General features: G+C 36.9%; 1 pseudogene; it reads right to left on the minus strand.

Annotated features, from left to right (window-relative positions):
- Positions 1-11,032: 11,032 nt before the first annotated feature.
- LOC104858545 lies at positions 11,033-12,697 on the minus strand (annotated as a pseudogene).
- Positions 12,698-13,761: the final 1,064 nt, after the last annotated feature.

Consider the following 13,761-nt stretch of genomic DNA (forward strand, 5'->3'; position numbering starts at 1 on the left):
AGGCAGGTGGCAGAACCACTGAGCTAAATCCCCGGATATGAAATATTAATGGATATGAAAAACAAAATAAGCACTAATACAATTGTAGTGGGGAACCACAATACTCCACTGACACAAATAAACAGATCATCTAGACAAAAAATCAACAACAAAATAGAACTGAATCAAGTCTTAGAAGAAATGGACTTAGTAGGTATCTACAGTGTTTTACCCCACAAAATCAGAATATACATTCTTTTCGGCCACACACACATCATTCTCCAAAATAGACCACATGCTGGCTCATAGAACGTGGTTAAGTAAATGCACAGAATTGAAATTATCCCCTGTATATTATAAGACCATAGAGCAATTAAACTGGAGATCAATAGACTAAGAAACCACAAGAACTTCACAAACAAATGGAAATTAAATAACACCCTGATGAACAGCCATTGGGTCACAGAGGAAATTAAAGAAGAAATTAGACAGTTTCTACAATTAAGTGATAATACCAATACAACATACAGGAATCTATGGGACACAATGAAAGCAGTTCTATGAGGGAAATTCATAGCAATAAATGCCCATACTAAGAAAAGAGAGCAAGCTCAAATAAAGAACCTAATGCTTCACTTTAAGCTCATATAAAAAGAAGAGCAGCAAGACAAACCAAAAGCTCATAGAAGGGATGAAATTATAAAGATCAAAGCAGAAATTAATGCAGTGAAGATTAAGAGAATGATACAAAAAATCAAGAAAGCGAATGGTTGGATTTTCAAAAGAATAAATAAAATTGATTAACCTTTAGCCAACCTTATCAAAAAAAGGAAAGAAAAGGCTCAAATTCATGCAATTAGAAATGAAAAAATTGAAGTCATAAGAGAGTCACCAGAAATCCAGAGGATCATCAGTACCTGTGTTGAAAACCTATGCTCTTAAAAAGTGGAAACTACAGAAGAAATGGACAGATTCCTAGATATATATGAACTTCCAAAGTTCAGTGAAGACGATATAAAAAGTCTAAACACCCCAATTACATTCAGTGAAATTGAAAATATAATTAAAATATTACCAACAAAGAAAAGCCCAGGCCCTGATGCCTTCACTGCTTCCTCTACAAGACATTTAGAGAACTATTACCACTACTATTTAAACTCTTCAATGAAATTGAAAGGGAAGAAATACTTCCACATTCATTCCTCGAAGCAAGTATTTCTTTGATTCCAAAACCAGGGAAAGACCCATATAAAAAAGAGAACTGCAGGCCAATTACCTTAATGAACATAGATGCAAAAATCCTTAATAAGACACTGACAAAAAGAATACAGAGGGTCATCAAGAAGATTATACACCCTGACTAAATTGGATTTATTCCAGGGATGCAAGGATGGCTCAACATATGTAAATCAATAAATGTAATCCACTGTATTAATAGAGTGAAGGATAAAAACCATGTGATCACCTCAATAAATGCAGAAAAACATTTGAAAAATTCAACTCATTCACGATAAAAACCCAGCAGAAAATTGGAATAGATGATCTTTATCTCAATTTGATAAAGGCTATCTATGAAAAAACAACAGCCAGTATCATTCTAAATGGTCAAAAGCTGGAAACCTTCACACTAAAATCAGGAACAAGATAAGGATGTCCACTGTCACCTCTTCTGTTCAATATATTTCTAGAAACATCAGCCACAGCAATTAGACAAGAGAAAGAAATAAAAATAATAAAGATAGAAAAGGAAGAAGTTAAAATGTCGGTATTTGCTAATGAAATGATACTCTAAATAGACGATCCAAAAAAACTCCGCCAAAAGACTACTAGACTTAATTAACAGATTCAGTAGAGTAGCGGGATACAAAGTCAGCACTCAAAAATCAATAGCCTTGTTGTACACAAATAACAGACTCACTGAGAGAGAAATTAGGAAAACAATTCCTTTCACAATAACATCCCCAAAAAATGAAATATCTAGAAATCAACTTAATGAAGGAGAAAAAAAACCTCTACACTGAAAACTACAGCACTCTGAGAAAAGATAGAAGAGGACACAAGAAGATGGACAGACATCCCTTGCTCAGGGGTGGGAATAATCAACATAGTGAAAATGGGCATACTTCCAAAACTTATGTACATATTCAATGCAATCCCAATTGAAATCGCAACAGTATAATTCACAGAACTTGAGAAAATAATCCAAAAATTCATCTGGAATCAGAAGAGACCTAGATTAGCAAAAGCAATTCTAGGCAACAGAGACATGGCAGGGGGTATCACAATTCCCAACTTGAAACTATACTGCAAAGCCACAGTGAAAAAAAACATCATGGTACTGGCAAAGAAACAGACCTGAAGATCAGTCAAATAGATTAGAAGGTGCAGAAACAACACCAGACATACTCAGCTATCTCATCCTTGACAAAGGAGCCAACCATCATCACTGGAGGAAAGATAGCCTCTTTAATAAATAGTGTTGGAATAACTGGCTTTCATCTTGCAAAAGATTAAAATTAGATCCCTAACTTTCACCATGCAGTAATCTAAAATCCAAGTGGATCAAAGATCTAAACATCAAAACAGAAACACTAAACTTACTGGAAAGTTAATTAGGTAGAACTCTCGAAGACATTGGCATAGGAGAAAACTGTATGAACAAATCCTCAGCAACACAAGAACTTGTGTAATGAATAAACAACTGGAATCGCATTGTATTAAAAAGTTTTTGCACTGCAAGAGAAATCACCAATAGAGCTAATAGATAACCTACAATGTGGGAAAATAATTTTACCAGCTACTTCTCAGACAATGGAGTACTCTCTAGAATATATAAAGGTCTCAAAAAAATCAGACCCCCCAAATACAAAGACCAGATTCAAAAATGGGCATTTGAAATGAACAGACACTTCTCAGCCAAACAAGTAAAAACAGCAAATAAATATATGAAAAATGTTCAACATCACTGGTCATTCGAGAGATTCAGATGAAAAGAACACTGAGATTCCACTCACCCCAGAAAGAAAGGCTGTTATCAAGAAATCAACCAATAACAGATGCTGGTGGGGCTGTGGGGAGAACGGAACCCTTCTCCATTGTTGGTGGGAGTGCAGACTGGTGCAACCACTATGAAAGTCTATATGGAGATACCTCAAAGAACTGGGATTAGAGGTTCCATTTGACCCAGCTATCCCTCTGCTGGGTATCTTTCCTAAAGAATTAAAAGAATCATATCACAGTGATATATGTGCACCCATGTTTATGGCAGCACAGTTCATAATAGCTAAAACTTGGATACAACCCCAATACCCATCAACTGGAGACTGGATAGAGAAGACATGATTTTTTTTTACAAGATGGAGTACTACTCAGCCACAAAAAATGACAAACTAGAAACATTTATAGCTAAATGGACACACACTGAGGCTATACTCCTAAGTGAAATAAATAGGAAACACTTGAGTAAATACCAAATAGTTTCTCTGGTGTGAAAAACTAAAAGTGTAAATAAGACTTAAATGGTAAAATTGGGAGTGTGAAATAGGAAGAAAATGGCTAAAGGGGAAGTGGGAAGGGGTGGGGAAAGGAAATAGGGAAAAATAAAAAATGTGAAAAATGAAAAAAAAGGTAACAAAGTCTTTGCAAATATGGAAGGATGAAGGGGGTGAAGGGAGAGCAGGGTATGGGGAAAAAATAAGAACCAAGATATATCATGTAAAGGTACAAGATACCAATGAAATATGTAACTGTATTGTTTGCTTTAAATGTACCAATAAACTTAATGGGAAAAAAGTTACACATTTGCTTGCATAAAAGACAAAGTTCCCTAGAGTCACAGTAAGTATAATAAGCAGAGTGTGGTGGCTGTTGTTTTGTGTCAGTTTGGCTAAACTGTATTCTCCAATTATTCTATGAAACACTAATCCAAGGGATGCTGCCATAAGATGTTTTTGATGTAATTAAAGCTCCTAATCTACTGTTTTCCTATAAAAAGAATTGTCATGGATAATCTGAGTAGATCTGACCAAGTCAATTAGGAAGCCTGAAAATTAGGGCTCAGGTCTCCCAAGAAACTAAGGAAATTATATGTGGAAACAATAGCTTCAGCCTGTACCTGTGATGTCTGAACCTGCTTTTCATTCTCCCCTTACAACTTCTTGCTCTATAGATTCCAGACTTGCCTAGCCACCAGTTATTTCTTTTTTTCATTTTAAAAATTAATTTTATCGCTACATTTTAGGTATACAGTATAATGACATTCATTATTGGAAATTTATACCTTTACTCAATATATCTTGCTTCTTATGTTTTCCCCCATTCCCCTTCCTGGCCTTCAACCTCTCCATCTCTCCCTATTTACAAAGAATTTTTTCCATTTTTTCCTTTTCTCACATTAATTCCACTCCTTTCTTTCCTTTCCCCAATTCCTAAAAATATTCCTTTCCCTTTGACTTTATCTTCCTATTTCACATATCTATCATGCCCCTTGACCCTTATGTACACTTTCTGTTTCTCACACCAGAGAGTCTATTTTATATTTACATGTGTGTCCTATTTATTTTACTTAAGAGTATTGCCTCAATGTGCACCATTTAACTATAAACGTTTCTAGTTTCTCATTCTTTGTGGCTGAGTAGTATTCCATTTTATACAAAACACATTTTCTTTATCCAATCTCCAGTTGATGGGCAATTGGGCTTTTTCCAAGTTTTAGCTATTACAAACTGTGCCATTATAAACATGAGTGCACATATATTGCTGTGGTATGATTATTTTTGTTGTTTTGCAAAGATACCCAGCAGGGGAAAGTAGCTGGGTCAAATGGGACTTCCAATCCTAGTTCTAGAGGTATCTCCATATTGATTTCCACAGTGGTTGCACCAGTCTACACTCTCACCAATAGTTGAGCAGGGTTCCATTTCACCCCAGCCCCGCTATTGGTTGATTTCTTGATAGCAGCCATTTTCTCCATCATGACGTGAAATGTCAGCTTTGTTTTCACTTGCATTTCTTTTCTTTTTGGTATGAGGGATCAAACTCAGAACCTTGAGCTTATGAGGCAGGCACAGAACCACTGAGCTAATTGCCTGGACCCAGTCTCTTGAATGACCAGTAATGTTGAACATTTTTTCATATCATCATTTATACTTCTTTCTCTGAGAAATATCTGTTCATTTCTGATGCCCACTTTTGGTTTGGGTCTTTAAATTTGGCAGATCTGGTTCTTAAAAATTCTGTATAAATTCTATATAGTAGACATTTGTTTGAAGCAAAGCTGGTAAAAATGTTTTCCCACATTGAGGGTTGTCTTTTCACACTCTTGTTCGTTGCTCTTGCTGCACAAAATCTTTTTAATAAGAAGAGATCCCACTTGTTGATACTTTGTGCTAGTTCACATGCAACTGAAATTTTGTTCATGAAATCTTTTCCTATACCAGTGTCTTCAAGAGTTCGACTTAACCTGTATCCCAGCCAGTTTAGCGTTTCTGTTTTAATATTTAGATCTTTAGTGTATTTCAATTTTAGTTTAGTTCGTGATGAGAGATATAGATCTAGTTTTAATCTTTAGCAAGTTGAAAACCAATTTTTCCAGCACCATTGATTAATGAGGCTATCTTTCCACCAGTGTGTGTACGGGGGCTCGGCTCCTTTGTCAAAGATGAGGTGACTAAGTGTGTCTGGAGTTGTTTCTGCATCTTCTAGTCTGTTCCATTGGTGCTTGGGTCTGTTTCTTTGCCAGTATCATACTGTTTTTATCACATCAGCTATGTAGTGTAATTTCAAGTTAGTGATCGTTATGCCTCCTAACTTGTCTTTGTTGCCTAGAATTGCTTTTGCTATTGTAGGTCACTTCTTATTACAAATGAATTTTTGGTTGTTTTTTTTTTCTCAAAGTCTGTGACATATGCTGTTGGAAAGTCAGTTTGGATTGCATTGAATCTCTACAGCAATTTTAGAACTATGACCATTTTTCACTATTTGTTCTTCCTACCCAAGAGTAAGGGATGTCTTTCCATTTTATGATACCCCCTTCAATCTCTTTTTTCAGAAGGTTATAGTTTGCAGAGTAGAAATTTTTGATTTCTTTTGTCAGGTTGATTTCCAGGTATTTCATGTTTTTTTTTTTGGATGCTATTGTGAAGGGAATTGTTTATCCAGTTCTTCCTCGATGAGTCTGTTGTTCATGTACAGGAAAGCTATTGATTTTTTTGTGTTAACCTTGTATCCAGCTACTCTACAGAATTTGTTTAAGTCTAGAAGGCTTTTGGTGGAGTTCTTGGGGTCTTCTATATAGAGTATCATATCATCTGAAAATAATGACAATTTAATTTCTTTGTATCCTATCTTTATTTCTTTTATTTCTTTCTCCTCTCTAATTGCTGTGGTTAATGTTTCCAGAACTGTCTTGAACAGGAGTGGTGATAGTGGTTATCCTTGTCTTGTTCCTGAATTTAGTGTGAAGAATTTAAGTTTTGAGCATTTAGTATGATATTGGCTATTGGTTTTTCATAGATGGCTTTTATCATGTTGAGATAAAAAACATCTATTCCAATTTTCTGTAGTGGTTTTATCATGATTGGGTGCTGAATTTTGTCTAACACTTTTTCTGTGTCTATTGAGAGGATTGTATAGTTTTTGTCCCTGAGTCTGCCCGTATAGTATATTACATTTATTGATTTACATATGTTGAACCATCTCTGCTTTCCTGGGTTGAATCCCACTTGGTGAGGTGTATGATCTTCTTGATGATTTTCTGCATTCTGTTTTCCAGTATCTTATGGAGGGTTTTTGCATCCATGTTCAGTAGGGAGATTGTCCTATAGTTCTCTTGTTTTGGTTGGGTCTTTCTCTGCTTTTGGGATTAAGGTGATGCTTGCTTCAAGGAGGGAATTTGGGAGTATCGCTTCCCTTTCAATTTCATTGAGGAGTTTAAACAGTATGGGCCATAGTTCTTCTGTAAATGTTTCATAGAAGTCAGCAGTGAAGCTATCAGGTCCTGGGCTTTTCTTCGTTGGTAAGTATTTAGTTACATTGTCAATTTTGCTGATTGATGTTGGGTTGTTTAGAATTTTTAAGTCTTCCTCATTCAACTTTGATAATCATATATATTTAGGAAGCTGTTCATTTTTTTGTGTTATCCATCTTATTGGTGTATAGGTTCTCAAAGTAGGTATTGACGATCCTCTGGATTTCTGCTGGGTCTGTTGTAATTTCACCCTATGCATTCCTAATTGAATGGATTTGGATCTTCCCTTTTCTTGATAAGGTTAGCTAAGGGTTTGTCAATTTTGTTATTCTTTCAAAGAAACAACTCATTGCTTCATTGATTTTTTTGTATTGTTCTTTTCTTCTATATTGCATTGATTTCTGCTCTGAGCTTTATAATTTCCTCCCTTGTATGAGTTGTGGGTTTATTGCTCTTCTTTTCTAGAAGCTTGAGGCTCAGCATTAGGTTGTTTATTTGAGCTTGCTCTGCTTACCTAACATGAGTATTCACTATGAATTTCCCTCTTAAAACTGCATTCATTGTGTCTGATATATTCTGCCACTTTATTGGCATTGTCATTTAACTGCAGAAAGTGATTTCTTTAATTTTCTCTGTGACTCATTGGTTATTCAGAAGTATGTTATTCAGTTTCCATGTGTTTATGAAATTCTTGTTTCTATTGCTATTGATCTCCAATTTCATTGCACTATGTTCTGATAATATACAGTGCATAACTTCAATTCAGTTGCACTTGCTTAAACATGTTCTATGTGGCCTATTTTGGAGAGTAATCCATGCACAGCTGGAAAGAATGTGTTTTGTGATTTTCTGGGGGTGTGACACTTTGTAAACATCTCTTAAATCCATTTGTTCAAGACTTTGATCAACTTATAATATTTCATTGTTTATTTTATGTCCAGTTGATCTATCTATTTGTGACAGTAGGGTATTTAGGTCCCCCACTATTGTTGCATTATTGCTTGATTTTTTTATGTTCATTAGTATTTGTTTTATATAGTTGGGTGTACTGGTATTTGGTGCATACATATTTATGAGTGTCATCTCTTCCTCGAGTTGATCTCTTTGCAAGAATGTAGTGGTCTTCTTTATCTGTCTTAATTAGTGTTGGTTTGAAAATCTATTTGATCAGCAATGAGCACAGCTATTCCTACTTTTTTTCAAATTCCTGTCACATGGAGTATTGTTTTCAGCCCTTTACCTTTCAGTCTGTGAATTTCTTTTTGAATTAAGTGTGTTTCTTGTATGCAGCATATTGTTGGACCCATTCTGCCAGTCTATTTCTTTCTCTCTCTCTTTTTTTTTTTTTTTTTTCACTGGGGATCAAACTTAGGTCTTTGTGCTTGAGAGGCAGGTGGCACAACAACTGAGCTAAATCCTCAGCCCAGTCTATTTCTTTTTATTAGTGAATTGAGACCTTAATATTGATGGTTATAACTGATGTAAGGTGGCAGAACAACTGAGCTAAATCCTCAGCCCAGTCTATTTCTTTTTATTAGTGAATTGAGACCTTAATATTGATGGTTATAACTGATGTATTGACTTATACTTTTTATGGCCTTCTCTTTTTGTTGGATTGCCCCCATTTGCCTTTAATTTCTTGTTGTGCCTGATTGATTTATTTTACTGGGCTTCCTGTGGTTGTGATTCTCATTGTATTTTCCTTGAATATTGTTTAAAATTTTTGGAGCACTGGTTTTATACTCATGAAGCATGCTCATGGTACTCAGGTGCTCTTTGTAATAGAAGTAGTTTATTTTTCTACTAATTCTGAAAGATAATTTTACAGGGTACATCAACCCAGTTGAAGGTTATTTTCTTTTAGGGCTTGAAATACTTCATTCCAGGTTTTTCTTGCCTTGAGTGATTGTGTTAAGAAGTCTGCTGTGATTCTGATAGGCTTTCCTTTGTATGTTATTTGTTTCTATTCTCTAACTTCTTGTAGAATTTTGCTCTTCTTGTGGGTTTCTGCAATATTAGCTATTATATGCCTATGTGTAGATTTTTTTTTAATCATGGTTATTTGGAGTCCTATATGCTTCATTTATCTGTATGTCAGGTTCTTTTCACTTGCTTTGGAAGTTTTCTGCCATTACTTTTGTGAGGAGTTTTTTATGTCATTTGTACTAGCTCCTGTTACTTCATTGACTCTGATGAGTCTTATGCTATTCTGTTTTGCTCATCTAGCAGCTGCTGGATTGATTTTTTGTGTTCCCTCACTATTTTTAAGATTTTTTTTTCTTTTCCTGGTCACTAATTGCAATCCTGTCTTCTGCAATCCTGTCTATATCTGACATTCTGTCCTCACATTGGCTCATTTTGTCAGTGGAGTTTTTATCTCCTGATTGTGTGTTTGCATGTGTTTTTTTGGATTTCATTTATTTCTTATGTTGGGATTCCATCATGTTCCTCAGCTACTCCATTTTTTTTTAAATCTGGGTCTACTCTAGAGTTATTAATCATGTCTTTCACCACGGACACAGTCTCTGTTGTTATCTGAGAAATTGTTTCTGATTTCTTTTTTTGAGATCATCTTTAATTGCAAGTTCAGAGAGTATAAGGCTGTTCCATCTCATTGACTTTTGGGGTATCCTTAGGTGATCTAGAAGTCTGGTTTTGAGTTTTTTATGTGCCTTCTAATTTCAACAGATGCAGACTGCTGTGCCTTTCATGAGGCACCTTTTTACTAACCTTTTCTCTGCTTGTCACCAGTGTGCCTATTCCTGGGTTCAGGATGGTGGCCTTCTGGATTCCTGCACTGCCATGTAGTCTGAACCAGGTTCTGGCTTTTGCTTATGCACACTTTTGATGGTATCTTGGCATATCTCTGACTGGTGTCTTCCCCTGCATATCTGTTTTCTAGAAGGCACTTTGGCTGGGAGCTGTGTACCCAAGTTGCTGGTGTCTAGGGGCCTTCTGGCTGTTTTTGCCCACATTTATCAATAGTATCTAGGTGGGCCTCTGGCTGTTGCCTGCTTGCCTGCATAGCTCTTTTTCAGGTGGGCCTTTGTTTCAGGCCTGTGGGCCCAAGCTCCTTGTTTCTAGATGGGGCCCTGAGTGGGGCCTGTGTGCACCCACTCAGCTCTGGTCTAAGTGGGCTTCTCTCTTGGATATCTGTGCACATATGGATGAAATCTGGGTGGCCCTCTGGCTTTTTGTTGTGCACCTGTGCAGCTCTTTCCTGGGTAGGGCCCTGGCTGGGATCTACAACCCCCTGCACAGCTCCACATGGGATTCTCACTGGGATCTGCATGCACTCACCAATGGAAGCATTTTGCCATTCATGATTCTCATTTGTATGAAGACTTTCTTGCTATTCCAGATTATAGGTTCTTTGAAGAGAGTGAAAATATCATCAGTCTTTGTCTTGCTTACTTTGCACCACAAATTATTTAATCCTTTGTTGGATGACCACATGAAAGGCAACTCTAAAGTTTGGAGCCTGCTAAAAATCCAAAATGTGAGTTTTTATTCTCTGAAATTGAAGAAGGAATTCGAGGAACAATGGAGGTTAAGAGTGAGAAATATTCATTGAAGGAAAGACAGATCCTGCCTTAGAGGGACAGGAGAGGACACCCAAAAATGAGTTGCCTCTAGTCACCATTTAAAATTGCATAAATCAATTTCTATAACAAATCTTTATGCACGCATGTGCATGCACATGCACACACACACACACACACACAAGACCCTGCTCATTCTACTTTTCTGACTTATTTACTTGATATACACAGTAAATATAAAATGAAATGACAGAGCTGAAGTTAAACATATCAGTCATATCAATAAACATGAATGGGTTTAATTTACTATTTTTTTCAATTTAAGTAAAATTTATGGAGTGCCCATAATGTGCATGGACTTTTAATAGACACATTGAAATTTAGGCACAAAACAGAGATCCCTGGCTTTAAGTACCTTATAATCTGTTAGTATAGTACAGATTAAAAACAGTAGGCAGACAAGTTACATGATAACACTCAATTACCAGAGTCCACATTAAAGAGCTGTGATTTAGGTGCTCCAAAATGGCATCAAGTCATAAAATCATTTATAAAATATATTTGGCCTTAGAATCCACAACCCTTCAGACAAGGTAAGTTCCACTGCAGATACAGTCACAAGGATGAAAACACACTGAAACATGTAAGAGAACTCTGAATGATTTTTGTTATTTTGGATCTTTTTTTTCTCTTCTCATTATGGTCTGAAGCCTCTGTATACCAATATATCAGACAGATGAATGTCATCTTGTTGTTCTAGATAATACAGTAAATTTTCAGTCCATTCAAGTGCAGCTTTATGGCTGATATGCTTCCCAGGATTCAGTTCTGCTTTTCTAGTCTTACTGGAAGGCTTCTGCTCAGCAGCTGTGGCCTGGTCCTCAGAACTTTCACTGTCTGTCAGCACCTGACAGCTTGAGTCATTACTCCAAGGGTCAAACAACTGATCAATATTATCAATGTCAATGTGTTCACAGTCTTCTGTAGTCTGTAAAACTGTTACAAAGTTAGTGGCTAAAATGGCTCCTTCATCAATGTTCATAACTGAATTTTCTCCATTGCCAGGGAAAAGTTTTCTCTATGCTTTGGTTATGGTACTTGCTTTTATCATGTTCCAAGCCATGGACACCTCATAAAGTGCATCCAACACTGTCAAGTTCTTCCAAAATATTTTTGGGTCAATTTCTTCATCCATATACTTATGGAGAAGTCCTGCTTGGTAGTATCTTTACACTGTGACTAAAATCCCCAGCTCATTGTTAAATTAGACTTGTGTCATTTGTTAGCAAATACTTCACAATTATTCTTCCATCATCTGAACTCAACAGTTCTTCATTTCGATGTGCTTGGGGAAAATCTAAAAGAAGTACTGCTTTTGCTAGAAGAACTTTGGATCTCAAATGCTTCTGTACCTGTGGCACAAAATATTTAACAAGCCACTGTCTGAAAACAGACTGTTCTATCCAAGCATCTTTTTGACAGGAAGGTTTGAAAGGTCAGTTCCTTTGAATGCACAGTTCTTTCTTTTTTCACAGCACAAAGATTAAGTTTGTGTACTCCTGTGGCATTTGCACAACACATTATAATTATTCTGTCTTTGCTTGTCCTATACTCTGAAGTATTTCACTCAGTGTCAAGAAATAAGGTCCTTGATGGTAGACATTTCCAGAACAACACAGTTTGTCCAGCACCATATATTTGCTCTGGTTGTAGATTCTTTCTCTCAACAAATTACTGAAAGTTACCACAAAATTCACTGGCAGCAGTTTTATCTCCTTTTAATTTTGTTCCTTTACCATTAGCCTTTGGGATACCATGGTGCTGTTTGAATTGAGTTAGCCAGCCAGATTACACATAAAAATTACCTTCCATCCCCAAAGCATCAAAAAAGAACTTGGCTTGTTTTGCACAAATAGTTCCAGACACTGTAACTCCATCTGTCTTCTGTGTGTTAAACCACTCTTATCACTCTGTCAAGTTCCCCATAGGCTGACGATTTCATAGATTTACGTTTGGAAACCCCACTTATGAGATCCAAACTGTTAGCATAGTTTAGAATCCTTTCTTTGTTCTTATAATATCACAAACTCTAGACTCACCAATCCCATACACCACAGAAAGTTTTTTGAAAGAGGTGCCTTCCTCAAATTTCTTAATAATGTCATTTATTTTTAATTGTCAATACCATAAGCTTACGTTTCCCCAACATTTTAAGTATTTTATATTTCGGGTGATTACTACAAGGTAAGTAACAACCTAGACTTGAATAGAGAGACTAGAAAGTGGAATCTTAAGATCACTCGTCTGTGCCCTAGGACCTAGTGTGATGGTCAATTTCCAGACAAAGTCTAAAAGAATCTCTTCACTTGGGCTTTAAAACTTACATAGCTCCTACAATAAAGAATAGCTCCAATTAACTCCTCCTCCTCCTCCTCCTCCTCCTTCTTCTCATAAAGTGTTTTTATTATGTGGGATCTTATGAAAGGCTAGAAACTGACCAATACTACACTGCTAAGATCTCTAAAAGGGTCCTACTGCATACTGAAATCTGCCATCGGCGCAGGTAAGGTTCTTTGTTAAAGCCACTAAGACTCAGGTTGAGTATTTTAGGACATGTGCAGAAAAAGAGTTTAAGTCAAGAAAAAACTTGCAAACTTAACATACAGGAAAATGTGAGAAAACTTATTTCTTATGTTGTTTTTGTCAGGCATTGAACTATATAGCAAATGCTGCCTCTTCTAAGCAAAGGACTAGTACAGGTTGCACAGTAAAGTGCTTAGGAAAAGGATAACAAACAAGTCAGGGTGAAGTGAGAGGTAGGTGCAAAGTAGGTGAACGTGGATAGTCAGAAAACTATTTGAACTCAATACAAACTTATACCTAATGGATTTGACTACTGGAAAGGAGATTTGTGGGCAAGTGGTGATATCACATGATTAAAGAAAGCACCAAAAACTTAAATGGTGTAAATCAGGCCAAGGTAGAGCCTATGGGTGAAGGCGCGGTGAAGATTTTACAGTAATCCTGGTGAAAGCTGATCCTCCAGGGTCCAACAGAGGTAGCTCCTGTGGGGCTGCATAGGTACTTGGAGCCTCTGAAACCTCAAATTAGGAGGTCTGGGAGAAGCCGCGTGAGCCAGGGCCTCCCCGCTGGGCGAGCTCCGGAGCGCAGGTTGATTTTCCTCCCGCGACGGTGCCCTGCGTCCACCAGGACGGCGGAGACCTGGGTGTCACTGCCGCAGCCCGACAGTCAGCGAGCGGCCGCTGGGCGTAG

Source organism: Fukomys damarensis, unplaced genomic scaffold (assembly GCF_012274545.1).
Source record: "Fukomys damarensis isolate Sample0158 unplaced genomic scaffold, DMR_v1.0_HiC HiC_scaffold_39, whole genome shotgun sequence".
NCBI lineage: Eukaryota > Metazoa > Chordata > Mammalia > Rodentia > Bathyergidae > Fukomys > Fukomys damarensis.